General features: G+C 43.8%; 1 protein-coding gene across 7 annotated transcripts in view; it reads left to right on the top strand.

Annotated features, from left to right (window-relative positions):
• The first annotated feature begins 4,580 nt into the window (after window positions 1-4,580).
• The window catches only part of TRPM8 (transient receptor potential cation channel subfamily M member 8), a 76,630-nt gene continuing 62,490 nt past the window's right edge, over window positions 4,581-18,720 (top strand). For all 7 annotated transcript variants that reach the window (XR_014010572.1, XR_014010573.1, XM_081204159.1 and 4 more), the window contains exon 1: window positions 4,581-4,856. The gene's annotated coding sequence lies outside the window, so the exon portion shown is untranslated. The remainder of the gene's footprint in view (window positions 4,857-18,720) is intronic.

Raw genomic sequence — 18,720 nt, 5'->3', positions numbered from 1 at the left:
CAGCACAAGGGAAATAATGAGCAAGGCATTTGGGTAATGCAGTTCTGGTACCGAGGCTTGTATACTGGCTTATACATGTCGGGAGTTCATCATCTTGAGTATACCAAGTGTGGGGACTGGGTAAGCAGTTTGGATTCAGAACTGTGTACGCCAAGGAGAAAGAAGAGGGTCTGAAGAGATTGCAATGGACTGGAAACTGGCTTGAAAGGAAGAAGCTGTTACTGTACTGGTGTTGGGTTAAAAGTATAATTGTGTTTTACTATCTGTTTCTGATTATGTGTGTTTTAATGCCTTCATTAACTTGTCTGTTATTTTTCTACAGGGAAGCTGTTATCCTGTTTGTTTGTTCATCTGGGGACACAAGTCTTGTTCTTAGAGGGAGGTAGTATTATGAGAGGAGGGGATAGGCTACGTGCCTGAGTCCCTTCTAATTCCTGGATTCAACAGCTGGAAGAGCCAGGCCAGCTTCTTCAAAATGGCCCACTAAGGTAACAAAGGAAGTGGCTCTGTGCCAGAGAAGAAATGGGTGAGTTGCGTTATGTGAGCTAGAAGCTGGTGAGCTGCAGACCAGGCAGCTGACAAAGAGAACCAAGCCTGATTTCTGCTCGGATCAAGGCTGCAGCTATGGGAGAACTGAAGCAAGACCTTCTTGGGGTGTTAATGCTGTGGACCCTGCCATCACAGACTCGGGTTATACATATGTGCAAATAAACCATATATCATAAAGACACTGCAATCTCTGCTTCCTCATTCTGAGGAAACTGAACCCTCAGAGATTGGGGTGGCTTGCAAATAGTATTCATTTATTTGTATGCAGAATTCATGTTAAAATCAGCAAAATATAGAGGCACAGTAAGGTCCCCCTCCCAATTTTCCATATTTTTAATGTAATACAGTGGAACCTCAGGTTATGTACCATCCTCCTTACGAATGCTTCGGGTAACGAGCTCTGCTAACCCGGAAGTAGTGGCATGCCAGAAGCGGGAGGCACCATTAGCAAAAGCGTGCCTCATGTTAAGAATGGTTTCGGGTTAAGAATGGACCTCCAGAACGAATTAAGTTCGCACAGTGGTACCTCCGGTTACAAACTTAATTCATTCCGGAGGTCCATTCTTAACCTGAAACCATTCTTAACATGAGGTGCGCTTTTGCTAATGGGGCCTCTCGCTGCAGCTGCACCAGCAGTGCACGACTTCTGCTCGCATCCTGGGGCAAAGTTCGCAACAAGGAGCATCTACTTCCGGGTTAGTGGAGCTCGTTACCCAAAGCGTTTGTAAGGAGGACAGTACGTATCCCGAGGTTCCGCTGTAGAATGTTTTATCTTTAAAGCCTACTTTAGAAGATGCTGTCACATTGTAAACTGACCCTTAGTGCTTCAAAGCTGCTGTTGTATTAAAGAAGGATTGTTAAATAAAAGAACCCTGCACTACCAACCTCCTCCTGCCGCGTTTTTCTGCCGTCCCAGCTGTGTACCAGCCAAGTAAGAATTTCGTGCTGAACTGTGTCTAAACAGGGGACAAGGGGAAAAAACAAAGAGGAGTGCTGGGCAAAAAGCCTCAGTGGACATGCAGCATGCAACAGGTGAGGCATTGCTGAATCTGAATCCAGCACAGATCATAGCTGCTCAGTTAAACAGAAGAATGAAATTTGTGCAATGTAAGAGGTGGTGAAAATATAAGGCAAAAATAGAACAGAATTTTAAGTTTCATAAATATATGATACTTTTGAGTAGAGTTTTCAAAGCATCAGTTTATCAGTTCACCTGAGAAGTGCCTTCTAAGCATTTCTATGTCATAGAATCGTAGAGCTGGAAGGGACTGAAGGGTCATCTAGTGCAACCCCCTGCAGTGGAGGAATCTCAGCTATAGCACCCATGACAGAAGGCCATCCAACCTCTGCTTAAAAACCTCCAAGGAAGGAGAGTCCACAACTTCCCCATGGAGACGGCTCCACTGATGAACAGCTCTCAGTTCTTCCATGTGTTTAGTTGAAATCTCCCTTCTTGTAACTTGAAGCCATTGGTTCAAGTCCTATCCCCCAGTGCAGGAGAAAAGAATATTGTTCCCTCTTCCATGTGACAGCCCTTCAGATATTTGTAAAAGTAAATGGCTATCATATCTCCTCTCAGTCTCCTCTTTTCCAGGCTAAACAGACCCAGCTCTTTCAAGAGCTCCTTGTAAGGCTTAGTTTCCGGATCCTTGATCATCTTAGTCATACTGGATTTTTTCAAACAGGATGTAGTAATAAACAGTTGGGCATTTTTAATTTCATGAAAGCTGTACACTGGAGCTTTGACCTCTGTAGATGTGTTTAGGATTACAGCCTTGATACATGTATTTAAAAACAAAACTACAGTGGTGCCTCGCAAGACGAAATTAATTCGTTCCACGAGTTTTTTCGTCTAGCAAATTTTTCGTCTTGCGAAGCACGGTGTCGGAAAAGTTTTGGAAAAGTTTCAAAAATGCCAAAAACCTCAAAAAAGGCTACCACACCGCGTTCTATGAGTTGCTCCTCAAAGTCAAGTCGCAACTGTATTAACGGTGTTAAGAAAAAGGAAACAAACTTGCAAAAAAAGCAAGACGTTTTCGTCTTGCGAAGCAAGCCCATAGGGAAATTCGTCTTGCGAAGCAGCTCAAAAACCGCAAAACCCTTTCGTCTAGCGAGTTTTTCATCTTGCGAGGCATTCGTCTTGCAGGGCACCACTGTATTTCCTGTCATGTTTGGGTGCAATGATACCTTCTGCCAAGGGATAATGGGTGCAACAATGGAGATCCATTTTCAGACCTTCTCCTTTTTTCCTCTTCAAAGTGTCTCAGTGCAATTTTCATTCATTCATTCATTCATTCATTCAATCAATCAATCAATCAATCCAATCTGCTGTCTCCCATGCAAGGGGGTGTGCAGAAACAAAAATACAATGCAGTAACAGAATTCAGACTATAACTGCAGTCTTTAGGTTAACAGCCTACTGGTGTTAATGGCCAGAAAATATCATTTTGATTGGAGCAGTGATGTTGATGGGGGAGGCCCATATAATTTTTATTAGACCCACTGGGGAAAAATACAGACATTCAAGTAATGGGGGAAAACATTATGTTATATTGATATTTATTTATATGCTGCTTTGGGGGCAAAGGTCTTTGGGCATTTCCTGTGAAATATTGTATTTAAAGCAGCTGAGTTATTAAATCTGCATTCACAGCACTTTGTTCTCAATTAATACATGTAATTAAATTTAAATGAGATAGGAGCAGCAGAAAGCCATCAGATGGAGGGTTTAGTTATGTTTCTGATAACCTCACCACCCTTTATACCATTACACTGACTTTATTAAGCGCTCTCATTTAAAAAATCAATATTTTATGCCCCTGTTCAAGTTTGCTGAGTTCTACTCCACCAGTCGATTTCATGGCTGGTTTTTATTACTGCAGCACTGGAGGTGTGTGTTTCTGTTTGTGTACACAGTAAACGGTCACCCCAAGACATTTTAGCATCTGTGGCAAAGCACAAAATGGCACTCTAAATCAGGAACAAGGGGCTGGACTAAAGATCTACATCAGGATCTGCTGCCCCTGTGGATCCTGCTGCCTGAGGCAGTAGCCTCAGCTTGTCTCGTGGGTGGGCCGGTCCTGACAGTATGAGGACAAACTGGTATAAGTGACATGGAATTTCGGCACAACCATTGCCATTTGGACATCAACTGGAATCTGGCACAGTTCCAGTGTTTCTCCGAGGCAGTGAACAATATTGAATCACTTCACCTGATACACACCACGCCCTTTTGTCCAGTGGAAGTGCTCACAAACTGTAGTGTGAGAACTGAAGTAAACAGCCTGGGAATGGCACTCTGCTATGATGTTGTTCACTTGTCACATAATTGCCATTTCTTGGCCTCCTACACAAGGCAAAAATGAACTAACCCTTTTAATAGTGTCACAAGCTTTGGCCACAGGCTGCCAATGAGGCTTTGATACAATGGATGAATATGAAGATGCCAGACAATTGCTTTTCTGTTTCTATGCAAAGTGAGCTTTGAAAGAAGTATCTCTCCCACAATATCACTGACATGCAATACTCTGTTTGCCACTATTAGTTTAAAGCCATGCTGAAATAACTTGGAATGTTTTGGTTGCCCTCTTCTCATAGCGGCTTCCTTGTTTTTCCTTCAACAAGCATTCATCTTGTTTGTACAATGTGATGTCTGGGAGCAATCATGGGAACAATGCAACTAGCATTACCATTTCAGGATATTTCGTCCTCTTATATATTGAATGTCTGTATTGCTTTTGCACAGCACTATTTATTGTTGTGTTTTGATCCTTTTGTTTCAAATGTGATGCATTGCAATCTATTTGAGGCTGTTTCCACCACTGTTGTGAGTAAATAATTACTTAATATTATATAGATAGTTATGGTTGAGAACTAGGGTGGTGGACAAGTTTAAGTCCATTAAATTTCAAAGGAAGCAGCTCCTCTCCCTCCCTCCCTGCCGGCCAGGGAGGAGGGAGGCTCCAACTGTGTTGCTTGGCTGTGTTGCTCACCCAGTAAGGAGTCTAAGAACGACTGGGGGGGGGGTGGAGCTTGCATGCCTTGTGTGTGGCTAGTTAATGCAAGCTGAGGGGGGTTTTGAATGCTGGACGCCATTTTGTTGCACGTGCTGCTGCAAACTTTGCAGTGCAAAGCAAGACCAGGGAGCCATCTTAAGTTGAGGCTGCATAGGCCTTGTGGTGCATGTGATTCAGATTCTAGTCAGTTGAACCTCTGGTTACAAAGTTGGTTGGACAGTGTTCTTGAAGCTACCCGCATGAGTTTGACCAGACTGCAGGAGGACAGGAAGACTGGAGTGCCTGGAACAGGTGAGGCTGCAAGTCCCTTATTTTCAAGGCTGCTGGTCCCTTATTTTCAAATCTGTAAGTTGACAGCTATGGGCAGAAGATTACAAAGAAACGTCAATTATCTATACTTTTGGTTTGTTTTTAAGTTGGTCTTCTGTAGTGGAGAAGTGACTGCTGCCTCACAGGAAACAATTCAAATCTCCAGAATATAAGTGAAGCTGTGAGTGTCAGCCCAGAAACAAAAGGTAGCAGCAAAGACATGAGAACACGACCTTTTTAACTCAAGTCTTATTTCTTACTATATAACATTTTTGTAATGCTACAGTTTGCATGGTTGCCAGTAGGTGGCCCTGCAAACTGCAGCATAGCAGCAAGTGGAGCAAGCGAGCACAGCAGTGGCCCAGGCAGGCCTTCCTATATTCCCACCCCACCTGCTCCCTTGTTCACTTGCAGGCAGGCGCAAGCAGGCAAGGGAAGCCCAGGGCTGAGTTAATGTGCCGTACTTTGCTGTGAGTCTTGTTCCCTGCCTAGCAACCCTTTCCCACCTGGCCAGGGTGGGGGTGGGGTCGTGACTGACTCCAGCTACAAAAACTGAGACTCTTGGGTAGGGGTGCTGTTTGTGGGTGTGGGGTTGTTGCTGTTGGTTTTTTCTATATTTGTTTTAGATTTTGTTGTGATTTATGTGGAAATTATTCCGTTTGGTTGTGGATTTTTAAAATGTTTAATTTATTGTAAAAGTAGCAATAGTTATGTTGTAGTTATGTATTATTTTTCATATTGTAAGCTGCTTTGAGCATCATTTGAACTGTGGAAAGGTGGCATACAAATAAAACTTTGTGTGTGAGTGTGAATGGGCAGGTGCTCCAGCCCAGGCAAGCCTTTGCATTCTTGCTTTGTTGTTTCAAAATGCACACTTCCTTCTGCCAGCAGTGGTGGTGTGAGGTGAAGGGGAGAAAGGCTTCCTCCTCTCCACCCCGCTTTACTCTGGGACTGGCAGCAGCAGTTGACAGAGAGGTTGTAGGAGGGGGGTAAACTGTTGAGGGAGAGGGGAGTCTGTGGCAAACTGCGAGAGCCTGCAGGGTGTGTGTGTGTGTGTGTGTGTGTGTGTGTGTGTGTGTGTGTGTGTTGAAGGTGCTGTGAGGAAATGAGGGCTTGGAAGAGCTGTGTGAGTATCGAGTGTAACAACAACAACAACTTTATTATTTATACCCCGCCAACTGGCTGGGTTTCCCCAGCCACTCTGGGCAGCTTAAAGATAAAGAGACCCCTGACCGTTAGGTCCAGTCGTGGCCAACTCTGGGGTTGCGGCGCTCATCTTGCTTTATTGGCTGAAGGAGCCGGTGTATAGCTTCCAGGTCATGTGGCCAGCATGACTAAGCCACTTCTGGTGAACCAGTGCAGCGCACGGAAACGCCGTTTACCTTCCCGCCGGAGTGGTACCTATTTATCTACTTGCACTTGATGTGCTTTTGAACTGCTAGGTGGGCAGCTTACAGCACATATAAATCATAGTAGAATATCAAACATTTAAAACCTCCTGATACAGGGCTGCCTTCAGGTGTCTTCTAAAAGTTATGTAGTTCTTTATCTCCTTGACAACTGTGTTCCACAAGGAGGGTGCCACTACCAAGAAGGCCCTCTGCCTGGTTCCCTGTAGCTTCGCTTCTCGCAGTGAGAGAACCAGCAGAAGACCCTCAGAGGAGGACCTCAGTGTGGAGGTGGAAACACTCCTTCATGTATACACTGAGGCTGTGTTGGCAAGGGTTGGAAGTAGATATGTTTGATTTTAAAAATTGTTCTGCTGATGCCAATGCAAATAGAGTCCACCATTATTATACCACCTATCCTGGTATTTGGGTTTTGTTTGTTTGCTTTTTAGGAAAATTACAGGGGAAGGGCTGTGAAATTAATTGTGGCAGCAGCACAATTGCCGGTAATTAAGGACTGGCGGGTGAAGAGAATTGGGGAATGACTTAGGGTTTCAGTGCTAAAGCACATGAAGATACCAGGTGGATCCATCAATGGAAAGCAGAAACAAGCAAAGTTTCTCAGAGGTTAGGTCTAGCCAGGCCTTCCTACCACGCAGTTACCAAATATACCGGTACTATAAAGGGTAGACTTTTGTTTATTTAATTGGAGCATTTACTTGCCCCCCCCCCGCCGCCAAAATGTTCCTGTGGACACTCCTGTGTGGAGCCAGTTTGCAATATTTGGAGCAGAATGAGCTGAAAGTTTATTTGGAGTTAGCTAGGCCTCTCCTTGGAGCAGGAACCGGCAAGCCACTCCAATATCCCCGCCAAGAAAACTCCATGGACAAAGACAAGCTGTGGAAGACAGGAGTGCCTGGCGTGCTCTGGTCCATGGAGTCTCGAAGAGTCGGACACGACTAAAGGACTAAACAACAACAGGCCTCTCCTCCTCCCAGAGGGGAGGGGTTGTGAGCAGGAGCAGTTTCCCGCTGGGGGCAGGGAGGCGTACTCGGCTCCCTGCTCCTGATTGCTTCTGCTGCCGCGGCCAAGCCCTCTAGCCGACCAATCGGGATGGCTGGTGGGCGGGGCTAGCCACATTTAAACAGCTGCGGCAGCGCTCAGCTCCCAGTCTGTTCCTGCTTTCTTCAGATCTCCCACCCTCCCTCCCTCTTAGGTCAGCTTCTTTTTGCGTATTGACCTTGCTATGGACTTCGGTTGGTTGCCTTGGTTGCCCAAGAGGCCTGGTAGCACTTTTTTATCCATTTGGCAAATTGGCACCAGCCTCTTGGTTTCTTCGCCTACCTCGTAGCAATTTGTCACAATTTTCTGGTATTGGCGGTTAGACATTGGAATATGTGTGCTGTGTTGGAGGATTGGATACGCACCATCATCTACCCCTCTTCTTTTTGGTATTCTGTTAAAGGAATCCGGCGGTCGTGGATCCTGTCCGATGCCCTGATGGTGGCTAGGGCCATGGCAGGACCCCCGGTGACATCATGGGGGAGCTTCCAGTTGTATTTGCATCAACAAGCTCCTCCCATTGGTGGTTAACCCTGATATGACTCCCGGCTGTGCGGGGTGCAGTCTGGTATTGCTGTTTCATCCAATGCCTAAGCCTACTCACATGCTGTAACCAATCAAAGTTGTGGCCAAACTTTGCCCATTAACCTAAAATAATGTGTCCCTGTGTCTTATTATACTCCTATGCAGGTGGTGGGTCCTCAACTCACAAAAACCAAATTGCAACCTTGGAGGTAGGGCAAGGCTGCAACAGCTGCTGTCTGAGAACCCGAGGATTTGCTGGCTGCTACAGGAGTGCCTTTTTGCATCTAGCCTGCTGAACTTGCATATTTGTAACAGAACTGATATTAACAAAGGTCCCATAAGTTGCTAGGGCTCTCTGAGCCAAACGAAAATGAAATCTGAAGTTCTGTGGGTAATGCCGAAAAGTATTGAACCAATAAAATCACAGCACACTTCCTTAAAATTCCTTTTATGGTGTACTATTTCATCTTTAACTGGCAATCTCTTCTGCAGTTCCCAAAGATGCTATTGTAAATGGATAATGACAATTAGATTTGTATCATGTTTCACATGTAATGGGAGGTGTCAGAGCTGCCCGAGGTCCCAGCTCACAAAGGACCAACGCCGGTTCGTTGTTATATACAAAAGTCTTTATTGAAGTTCAGTTTCGCTTTCACAGCCGCAGCGTGCAGCTCTACGTCTGAAACTCTAGACCGCTGAAGCTCCGTCTGAATCTCCTCCCCCCAGACACCAGTTTAAGACTCTAGCCTTGCTCCACCTCTTCCTTTGCTCTTTCCTCCTCTGGGTCCTCCTGTCAGCTGGGGTCTTGCCCTTCCTAGACTCTTCTGACGCTGAGTCCCCTGAGTCTTCCCCCTGCCTCCGGCGGGCTTTAGGACCTGGTTCACAATCCGGGTTTTCTGCTGTCCCATGCGCCTGTAAATTCGAACTTGGCGCGCACGCCCAGCCGGCAACCTTCCTCCTGACCGTTACACTGTTCCTGTCACTGCTTTCCCCTTCGGGGGGGCTAGCTGGACCTGACCCCCCCTCCGTTCCCCCACTCTCCGATGGGGGCGTGGTCAGCCCTGACTCATCTTCTCTCCCTGCTGGAGGAGACGCTGGCCCTGACACATGGGACTCTTCCCCCCCACTACGCTCTGGTGGGGAAGCTGGTCCTGATTTCCAGCTGCTGCTTTGGGAGTCCCCGCTGGCCCCTTGTTTCTGGTGCGTCCCCCCTGGGACCCCCCTTGCCCTGGCCATCGGCGCCTCCTTCTGGGAATCTTCTGATTCGCTGGAGAAGCTCATGGAATCTCTCGGGTCACTGCCATACTCCCCTACGCTCCCCTCAGATTCTTCCCCTTCGCTCTCCATTTCCTCTCTCCCCTGTGCCTCTGTTCCTGAGCCCCTGACAGGAGGGAATTAAAAGGCTGGTGAATTGAAAAGGTGATATTACTAACAGAAGCTGACTGCTTCAAGTCCATTGTCCCACATGAGATGTAAAATAATGTTAACTAATACATTCTTGTAGGCTTTATTAAACAAGGAAGATATGAAACCATCCACCAGTTCATTGTAGTAATTTTAAATTTCATTTTATATAAATAAGATTGTGGACTGTGTCAAGCCAATCTAAACATAAAATAATGTCTTTGTTATATTCCCAGTACAGCATCTGAATCCCAGAGGATTAATTTTAATAGGGAAGGAGGTTTTTTCATACAACTGTTGCTATAGAGACAAACCCCTTGCTTAGCAATCATGTAAATAGTACACTCAAACCATCTTAATTAGTCAAGGACTTTAGTGGCAATATGTGAAAAGTACAAAAGCATTATTTAAAACCAAAGATACATTGGTTTATATAACTTATATTAATTAAGTTGTCTTCAGTAACGCTTATAACAGGCATGGCAGCATGGGTATTTTAAAATAAAGGTGGGCCTGGGGAGGTTGGAAAATACGTCAAGCAAAGAGGCAAGCTGGCCTCAGGCTCCAAGTCCTCAACTAGCACAAGAGAGCAGAAAATCTTCCTACTGTGTAATTGGAACCGGAGCAGCACAGTCAGAGTGAGAGGCTAGGGACACTAGGAAGCTCTCTCATCCCCCTGTCTGCACTGTGGAGATGATCAGAGCTTTTTTGTGTGACAGTACTCACCAGAACAGAGTACAGGCACAGCTTTTCCATCAGCCCATTTTGTGCTGACACGAACAGTACTTTTATCAAGATATGAGTAACAGCATCTCATTTTTGAACCCAAGAAAGGTACTAGAGATGATAAAACTGACCAATCCCGCAGGGTTGCTTGTTTATTAATTCATTGGTATTTGTTTGTTTGTTTATATTTGCATCCACCCTTCATCTAAGACTTTCAGCTCAATTTTGGGCAGAAATACTACTACTGCTACTACAGTACCTCGGGTTACAGACACTTCAGGTTACAGACGCTTCAGGTTACAGACTCTGTTAACCCAGAAATTGTACCTCGTGTTAAGAACTTTGCTTCAGGATGAGAACAGAAATCATGCTCCGGTGGTGCGGCGGCAGCAGGAGGCCTCATTAGCTAAAGTGGTGTCTCAGGTTAAGAACGGTTTCAGGTTAAGAATAGACCTCCGGAACAAATTAAGTTTATAACCCGAGGTACCACTGTATTACTAATTTATTATTTATACCCCACCCATCTGGCTGGGTTTCCCCAGTCATTCTGGGCGGCTTCCAACAAAATATTAAAAATACAATAAAACATCAGACATTAAAAACTTCCCTAAACAGGGCTGCCTTCAGTTGTCTTCTAAAAGTCAGATAGTTGTTTATTATTATTTTTTTGCAAAAATTTTATTAGTTTTTACAATATCAATGACAAACAGAAATATAAAACAAACAAAACATAAATCATAACCTTATTGAAAATAACAGTTATTTACTTTGTAAAATGACTTCCTCGTTTCCCCTTAGTTGAATTTCATTGCATATCCTTATAATGGTTTTCCAAATCCCAATTTTAATACCCTTTAAATTAAACATTAACATCTTTAAATCTTCTCCTTCTTGTATTAAACATATTATTTTATCAATTAACATAGATACAATCCTAAGCCCTTTAAGTATCTGGACGCTATTTCCAGTTATTTTAGCTTAACAAATTTAACTAAATAATCATTAAATTTCTTCCATTCTTCGTGGTGTTCCTCCTCCTTCTGGTCGCGGACTCTTCCGGTTAGATCAGCTAGCTCCATACAATCCATCATCTTCATCTGCCATTCTTCTACTGTTGGTAGTTCTTGGGTTTTCCACTTTTTAGCTAACAAAATACGAGCCGCAGTTGTGGCATACAAAAATAGATTAACATCTTTCTTGGGCAATTCCGAACCTGTTATTCCAAGAAGAAAGGTCTCTGGTTTCTTTATAAATGTATATTTCAACATTTTTTTCAATTCATTATAAATCTTTTCCCAGAAGTTTTTTACCTTGGAGCAGGTCCACCACATAAGAAAAAATGTTCCTTCCTTTTTTTTACATTTCCAACATGTATTATCACAATTATGATACATCTTTGCTAATTTTACAGGGGTCAAATACCATCTATACATCATTTTCATAATATTTTCCTTTAACAAAGTACATGCGGTGAACTTCACCCCTTTCTTCCACAGTCTTTCCCAGTCCTCAAACATTATGTTATGTCCTAAATCTCTTGCCCAATCTATCATCACCGATTTAACTTGTTCATCTTTCGTATGCCAGTCCAGCAAAAGCTTGTACATTTTAGATAAGTTTTTACCTTCAGTATCTAACAGCTCCATCTCCAACTTAGATTTTTCCAAGGCAAAACCATTTTTCTTATCCAGTTTATACAATTCGTTAATCTGGTGGTAATGTAGCCAATTTAGCTTATCTTTAATTGAGATAGTTGTTTATTATTACTACAGGTGCAGTTAAGGACTGATCCCAAATGGCAGCTGCATTCTGCACCAACACTATGGAAGAGGCCACTGCGCCTCTCAGGGCCCAGTACAAACTTGCAACATGGGTCTGCTCCCACCTACACACAGCAACCCCCTCCCATAGGTTGGAAAGAAAAGGTTGCATTTAAAGTCTAAAATTACCTTTCTGATATTTCTGAAATTATGCCACAGCCCACGCTGGGGCATCTTTCTCTTAGCATGCCTCCAAATGCCTCACCATTTATTTTTTCCTGAAGAAGCATTTCACAAACCTTGCAAATGATTTTGTAACTTTCAGGTAGGTCCCACTGAATGTATTCATATTCTCGAACATTTTCCAAGAAGAAATCGGGACATTTCTTGCCAGGTTCCCCCCCTCCACATGCATAATAACAACAACACTGCTTCCCACTTGCCCCCCACAGAAGCCCTGCACACTTACTTGGAAGTAAGCCTCATTGCTGAGTAGGATGGCGTTTCCTCCTAAGCCTGTGGAGTCCACAGAGATAAAAAAGTGGTCACAGAGAGAGTAAAGTGTAGAGTGAAATGCAATTCGGGACATTGGGGACAAAGGTACAAATCCGTGACAGCTCATGATTTTCTGTGATTGTCCCAGCCAAATTGTAGCACTTGGAGGGTATGTGTATTACCCTGTCAATGTTTAATAGTGGAGCAATGTGATGGCATCCAGAATTTTGGGTAGGGATGTAATTTATATGTGGATGACATCCATCTCTATCTCTCATTTCTGTCATCTGACTCTGGAGAGATAATTACAATTCAGATCAGGTGCCTGGAAGACATTTAAATGAACGAGGCTGAACAAACTTGGATAAAATCCTATGTACACTTACATTGAAGTAAGCCCCCCCTGAGCATAGTGGGATTTATTTTTAGTAAACCTTCTCAGGATTGTGCTGTAAGAATGTAAACATCTCTGAAATGCTTCCTTCTTTCTTTCCCCCTACCGGAGCTCAAGCTACCAGTGTGAATTTACTGAAACACAGTAAAAAATATTCTGGGTTTGGAGTTTTTAATCATATGAGAAAGCAATAATATTTTAAGGATTTTTTTGGTATTGAAATGTTAAATCTTTTCACAGTCATTTTCTGTAAATGTAAAAGGTAAAAGGTAAGCTTTTTGCTGTGTAGAATATCACCCCCCAACACACCTACACTCAAAAGAATGGTGGTCTGTTGCTTCCTAATGGCTGTTCTGCTTCACCTCAGTTCCACATGAGAAGATTATAATTCCCAAGTTGTTTTCTGAGTTTGCCTGAATTTTTCATTTTCTGCAGTTCAGGTTTTTCAGCATTGTTTTTATTTAAATATTTTGCAAGACCAGGCTGGTAATGAGAATGTACAGCACAATAGACTGATTGTTTTTGTAACAACAGCACATTGTATTCATTCATGTGGAATAACAAAAGTACAGTAATCGCCTATCAGGCAATAAGATGGAAAAGCACAGAAAGAGAACAGCAAAATAAATGAGATTGCTGCTTTAACCATGTCTACTCAGATGTAAGCCTTATTGAACTAAGTGGGGCTTGCTCCCAGTTCTGTGACGTTAGGCTAGCAACCTGTTAACTGTAAAGGTAACAGTAGAACTAAGACTCACTACACCATTTTTGAAACTCACGTGGCTCAGCAGTATAAATAGATGCATTTGTACTTGGCCAGCCTATTCCTGTCAACCAGGCCTCAGGAACATTAACAATGCAATTCTATGCAATTGTACTCAAATGCCAACTCCCAGGTAAACAAGTCTAGGATTACAGTTTAAATGCATTTCCTGGCTGACTGAACTTCATCATTGAAATGTCCCACACCCTCCTAGGAACATCACATGAGTTTGCCTTCCACAGAGTCAGATCATTGGTTCATCAAACTCAGTATTGTGCACACTGAGTAGCAGGATCTCTTCTGGGTTTCAGACGGGGGCATTCCTGGCTCCACCTGGAGATGCTGGCTGGGGATTGAACCTGAAACCTTCTGCATGCAAAGCGTGCTATACCACTGAACTAGTCTGTTGCCTCTGCAGCCTTTGCTTCCTTGTGGGATACCTATAGGATCTTTTCATAGTCTAGCAACAACAATTTTGTCTGGGATGAGCAAGCATGGGAGGAAAACCTTTCCTGAGTTGGCAAAACCCTGAAGTGTCAACTTAGGAATGGAAATTCTTGAACTGTCCACGGTTGTTGGATTTGAGCCACAAGAGAAGCATATATTGAAGCTTCACTGGTTAATCACCTTCATTTCATTTATGCATGCTGCAACAGATAATCTGGCACTAAAACATTGAGTCTGTACTTCTTCCTCCATTTGGGACCCAAAAGTTTCTTCACAAGTGTAGACCTATGTAGGTTGTGTGCCAGCATTATTTCTATAAGGATAACATGGATGCATGAAATATTCTTTAAATTAGGTTCAAAGTATATTCTTTAGGTAGTATATTTCACTAAAAGCTGAAAGGATCCCAGACCTTTGAGTAGGTAGTCTCCTTTATCATGTTCTTTATATTGATAAAATGATGGCATTGTACAGACCCTCCAAGTGTCCCTATTTTCCAGGGACATCCCTGATTTAGAGAAGCCGTCCTGGTTTCTGATTTGATCCTGGAATGTCCCGCTTTTCCTTAGGACATCCCTATTTTCATTAGAGAAATGTTGGAGGGTATGGAGTCATTCAGCTCCCAAGCTGTCTGAAGGCAATTCTGTATAAAGAAGATTTTTTTTAATGTTTAATGTTTTGTTATGTTTTTATATATGTTGGAAGCTGGGGCAACCCAGTAGGATGTGTGGGGTATAAATAGTAAAAATATCATTATGGAGTGGGACGTCCCTATTTTAATCAGATAAATTTTGGAGGGTATGCATTGTAGATACAAATGGAATGGGAAGTTAAGTTTTAAAAATATGACTCCTGTTTAAACCCCTGAAAAAGACCTGCCATTTTGCTTTCCTCCGTGTTTGAATGTTTAAGAACTCTTGCTGGTTGTAAACACCCATCGTAGAAGTAATATGCCAGGATTCAGCAGGGTGTTCCACTTGAACCACTTCACCAGCTCCTCACTTCCTTGACCATGTGCTAGGTTACTAAATACTACCTCTAGTAGTAGTAGTAGTAGTAGTAGTAGTAATAATAATAATAATAATAATAATAATAATAATAATAATAATAATAATTAATAATAATAATTTATTTATACCCCACCCATCTGGTTGGGCCTCCCCAGCCACCCTGGGCAGCTCCCAACAGAATATTAATAATAATATTAAAAGCAAAATAAAAAAATCAAAATAAAAAACTTCCCTTCAGATGTCTTCTAAAAGCCCGATAGTTGTTTATTTCCTTTACACCTGATGGGAGGGCATTCCACAGGGCGGGTGCCACTACTGAAAAGGCCCTCTGCCTGGTTCCCTGTAACTTGGCTTCTCGCAATGAGGGAACCGCCAGAAGGCCTCCAGCGCTGGACCTCAGTGTCTGGGCAGAATGATGGGGGTGGAGACACTCCTTCAGGTATACTGGGCCGAGGCTGTTTAGGACTTTAAAGGTCAGCACCAACACTTTGAATTGTGCTTGGAAACGTACTGGGAGCCAATGTAGGTCTTTCAAGACCGGTGTTATGTGGTCTCGACGGCCGCTTCCAGTCACCAGTCTGGCAGCTGCATTCTGGATTAGTTGTAGTGTCCGGGTCACCTTCAAAGGTAGCCCCACGTAGAGCGCATTGCAGTAGTCCAAGCAGGAGATAACCAGAGCATGCACCACTCTAGCGAGACAGTCCACAGATGGGTAGGGTCTTAGCCTGCGTACCAGATGAAGCTGGTAGACAGCTGCCCTGGACACAGAATTGACCTGCACCTCCATGGGCAGCTGTGAGTCCAAAATGATTCCCAGGCCTTGCACCTGGTTCTTCAGGGGTACAGTCACACCATTCAGGACCAGTGAGTCCCCCATACCCACCTGCCCCCTGCCCCCCAAAAGCAGTACTTCTGCCTTGTCAGGATTCAACCTCAATCTGTTAGCCGCCATCCATCCTCCAACTGCCTCCAGTCAGGACATTCACTGGTTCTGATTTGAAGGAGAGGTAGAGCTGGTTATCATCCACATACTGATGAATACCCAGCCCAAACCCTCTGATGATCTCTCCCAGCGGCTTCATATAGATTTCAAAAAGCATGGGGGAGAGGACGGAGCACTGAGGCACCCCACAAGTGAGAGCCCAGGGGTCTGAACTCTCACCCCCCAACACCACTTTCTGGACACGGCCCAGGAGGAAGGAGCGGAACCACTGTATAACAGTGCTCCCAGCTCCTCTAGATGCTCCAGAAGGATGTCATGGTCGATGGTATCAAAGATAGTAGATTATCTTTATGATTCCATACAGCCATATAGCACAGTTCAGTGCTGAGTTCAAGTACAAGTTTACTTACCTGCAACGTCTTCAATGAAAAATGCTGCAACCAATTTCCATTGTTTTTGGAAGGATGGATGGCCACTTGTTTTCTAATTCAAAAGCACATGTTGCAAAGTGGTCATTTGAAAGTGACTTGGACATTTAAACAAATACTTCCCAATGCAAGGTTTGTTTGTGTTGGCAGTTTGGGTACATGGGCCCTCATGATTTCAGTACAGTTTTTAAGTTGCAACATCCGTGCTTGTATATCATCTGGTTGTTCCAGGTAAAGATGAAAAGTAGGTTACTGACATCCATCTGACCAGTTGGTGGCGGTATTTCCTTGCACTTGGATGGTGACTCCTTCTGGATGACAGAAGGTGGGCTGCTGCATCCTTTTATTCTCCATGATAGTTTAAGTTGTTCGCTCATTTGCTGGAGATTAAATCTTCAGCTTTTGACACAGATGTTGAATACCCAAGGAATTTTTATGAAATATTTGTCATCCTTTTGCACACTTCTCTGATTTGGGTAATACTGGAGAGGATTGGCCATCACAAAGGTTGATGTCCACTAGGTCTTGTTTTGCACAAATGGAGGTGTCACCTGGACTCCTTCTATGCAAGAAGCAGCTCAGAGTGATATCTAGGGCAGTCCTAAACCTGGCACTTTCGTGCCCACATTATGGAAGCTTAATTGAGGGGCGTAATTGCAAATGCAGCAATATAGCTTTTAGGGATGTTGAAATAAATTGAATAGGGTCACTTGGAAAAGTGAGCACCCCTGTTAGGCAGAGCCTGCTTGGCTGAAAGTTGTGCCTGCCTTGGCTTATTACACCGCCCCACCCCAGGGGCCCTGAAATTTACCTGATTGCTGCCTTGCAGGGGATTGGACTAGGTGATCATCATGATCCCTTTTAACTCTACAATTCTATGAAAAAGGAAGGACACTGAAGCAGGATTCAACCTCAATCTCTTAGCCACCATCCATCCTCCAACCGCTTCCAGGCACTCACACAAGACCTTCATCACCTTCACTGATTCTGATTTGAAAGAGAGGAAGAGCTGGGTATCATCCACATACTGATGAACATCCAGTCCATACTCCTGGTGATCTCTCCCCGTGGCTTCATATAGATGTTTAAAAGCATGGGGGAGAGGATGAAACCCTGAGGCACCCCACAAGTGAGAGCCCAGGGGTCTGAACACTCTCCCCCCCCCCACTTTCTGGACACGGCCCAGGAGGAAGGAGCGGAACGACTGCATAAAGGTTGACATAATTTAAATGTGACATAAGCTTCTCCATCATGAACATTGTTTGACCTTGGTGCAAGCCTGATACCATCCTCATCTCAAAATGTGTCCTGAAGGCTTTCAAGAAATACATCAAAGGTCCTTGTAAAGGTCAACACAAGCAAATTTAGTTGCCAGGTATAATCTATTCAAATTCCTGAATGAGGGGCATCCAGAGAATGGTGAGACAGAGAGCAGACAATTCAGTCACAGCCCACTAGGATGACTTTCTTTAAAATGGGCAGGAACTCTGGGAGAAAGACAGGAATTGCTCATCTCAAGCCCCCGCCCCCTTCCCTACTAGAAGGCGTTAGCTAAGAGTATTATTAAAACCTCAGATATTTGAGTAGTCAGTTGGCTCTGCTAGCTCCAATAGAACTTGCCCAGTGCTCTCAAGGACCAACATAAATGAACTGAAGGACAGGTATATTCTTCCCTAACCATTTCTGCCTTGCTATTTAGTGCAGGTTTCTGTGGCAAAATTGCCATACTCACTTTTCTACAAACTTTTTTGAAAATAGGTATTTCTGTTATTCTTTTTGATCAACATGTGTATGTATTACGTGAGATGCTGCCTCTTAAATTGTAATTTTGCTGTCTGAAGCAGCATTTTGATATACAGTGAAACCTCAGTTGTCAAATGTAAACCATTCTGGAAGGCTGTTTGACTTCCGAAATGTTCGAAAACCAAGGCGCAGCTTCCGATTGGTTGCAAGAGCATCTTGCACTCAAGCGGAAGCTGCGTTGGACATTCAGGTTCCAAGAAACTTTTGAAAACCGGAGCATTTACTTCCGGGTTTTCGGTGTTCGGGAGCCGAAACGTTCGAAAACGGAGCCATTCAAGAACCGAGGTTTGACTGTATTCTGTCACTTCTACTTCATATAATAAAGCAAACTTTATTTATTCATTTGGTGTGAGAACTTATAGGCATAAGGTTAAGGGTAAACATGTATTTATAACAAATGCACTTCATAACTCCAGGAAAAGATTCTAAACCTCTCGTTGGTGTGTGCTTGGACACCTCCTTGGGTTCATGATCCAAACTATAACACTTGTGTGCATGGAAGGCCTCTCTGCATCTCTTGGCCCTGCATTTGGAGCGACGACTCCTCTGCTGCTTGCCACCGGATGAAGGGACCCTCCTCCGAAGACTGGATGCTGAGCGCCTCCTTTGAAGGGGCTGACCGAACCTGCACAGAACTAAAAACATGTGAGAAGCTTGGCTGGAAAGAAGTCCCCCCCTCCCATGCTGTGTAACTTGAG

This window comes from Podarcis bocagei (genome assembly GCF_964188305.1).
Source record: "Podarcis bocagei genome assembly, chromosome: 1".
NCBI classification, from domain to species: domain Eukaryota; kingdom Metazoa; phylum Chordata; class Lepidosauria; order Squamata; family Lacertidae; genus Podarcis; species Podarcis bocagei.
Note: the sequence above shows the minus strand (reverse complement) of the source record. Positions and strands in the feature narration are given on the sequence as shown.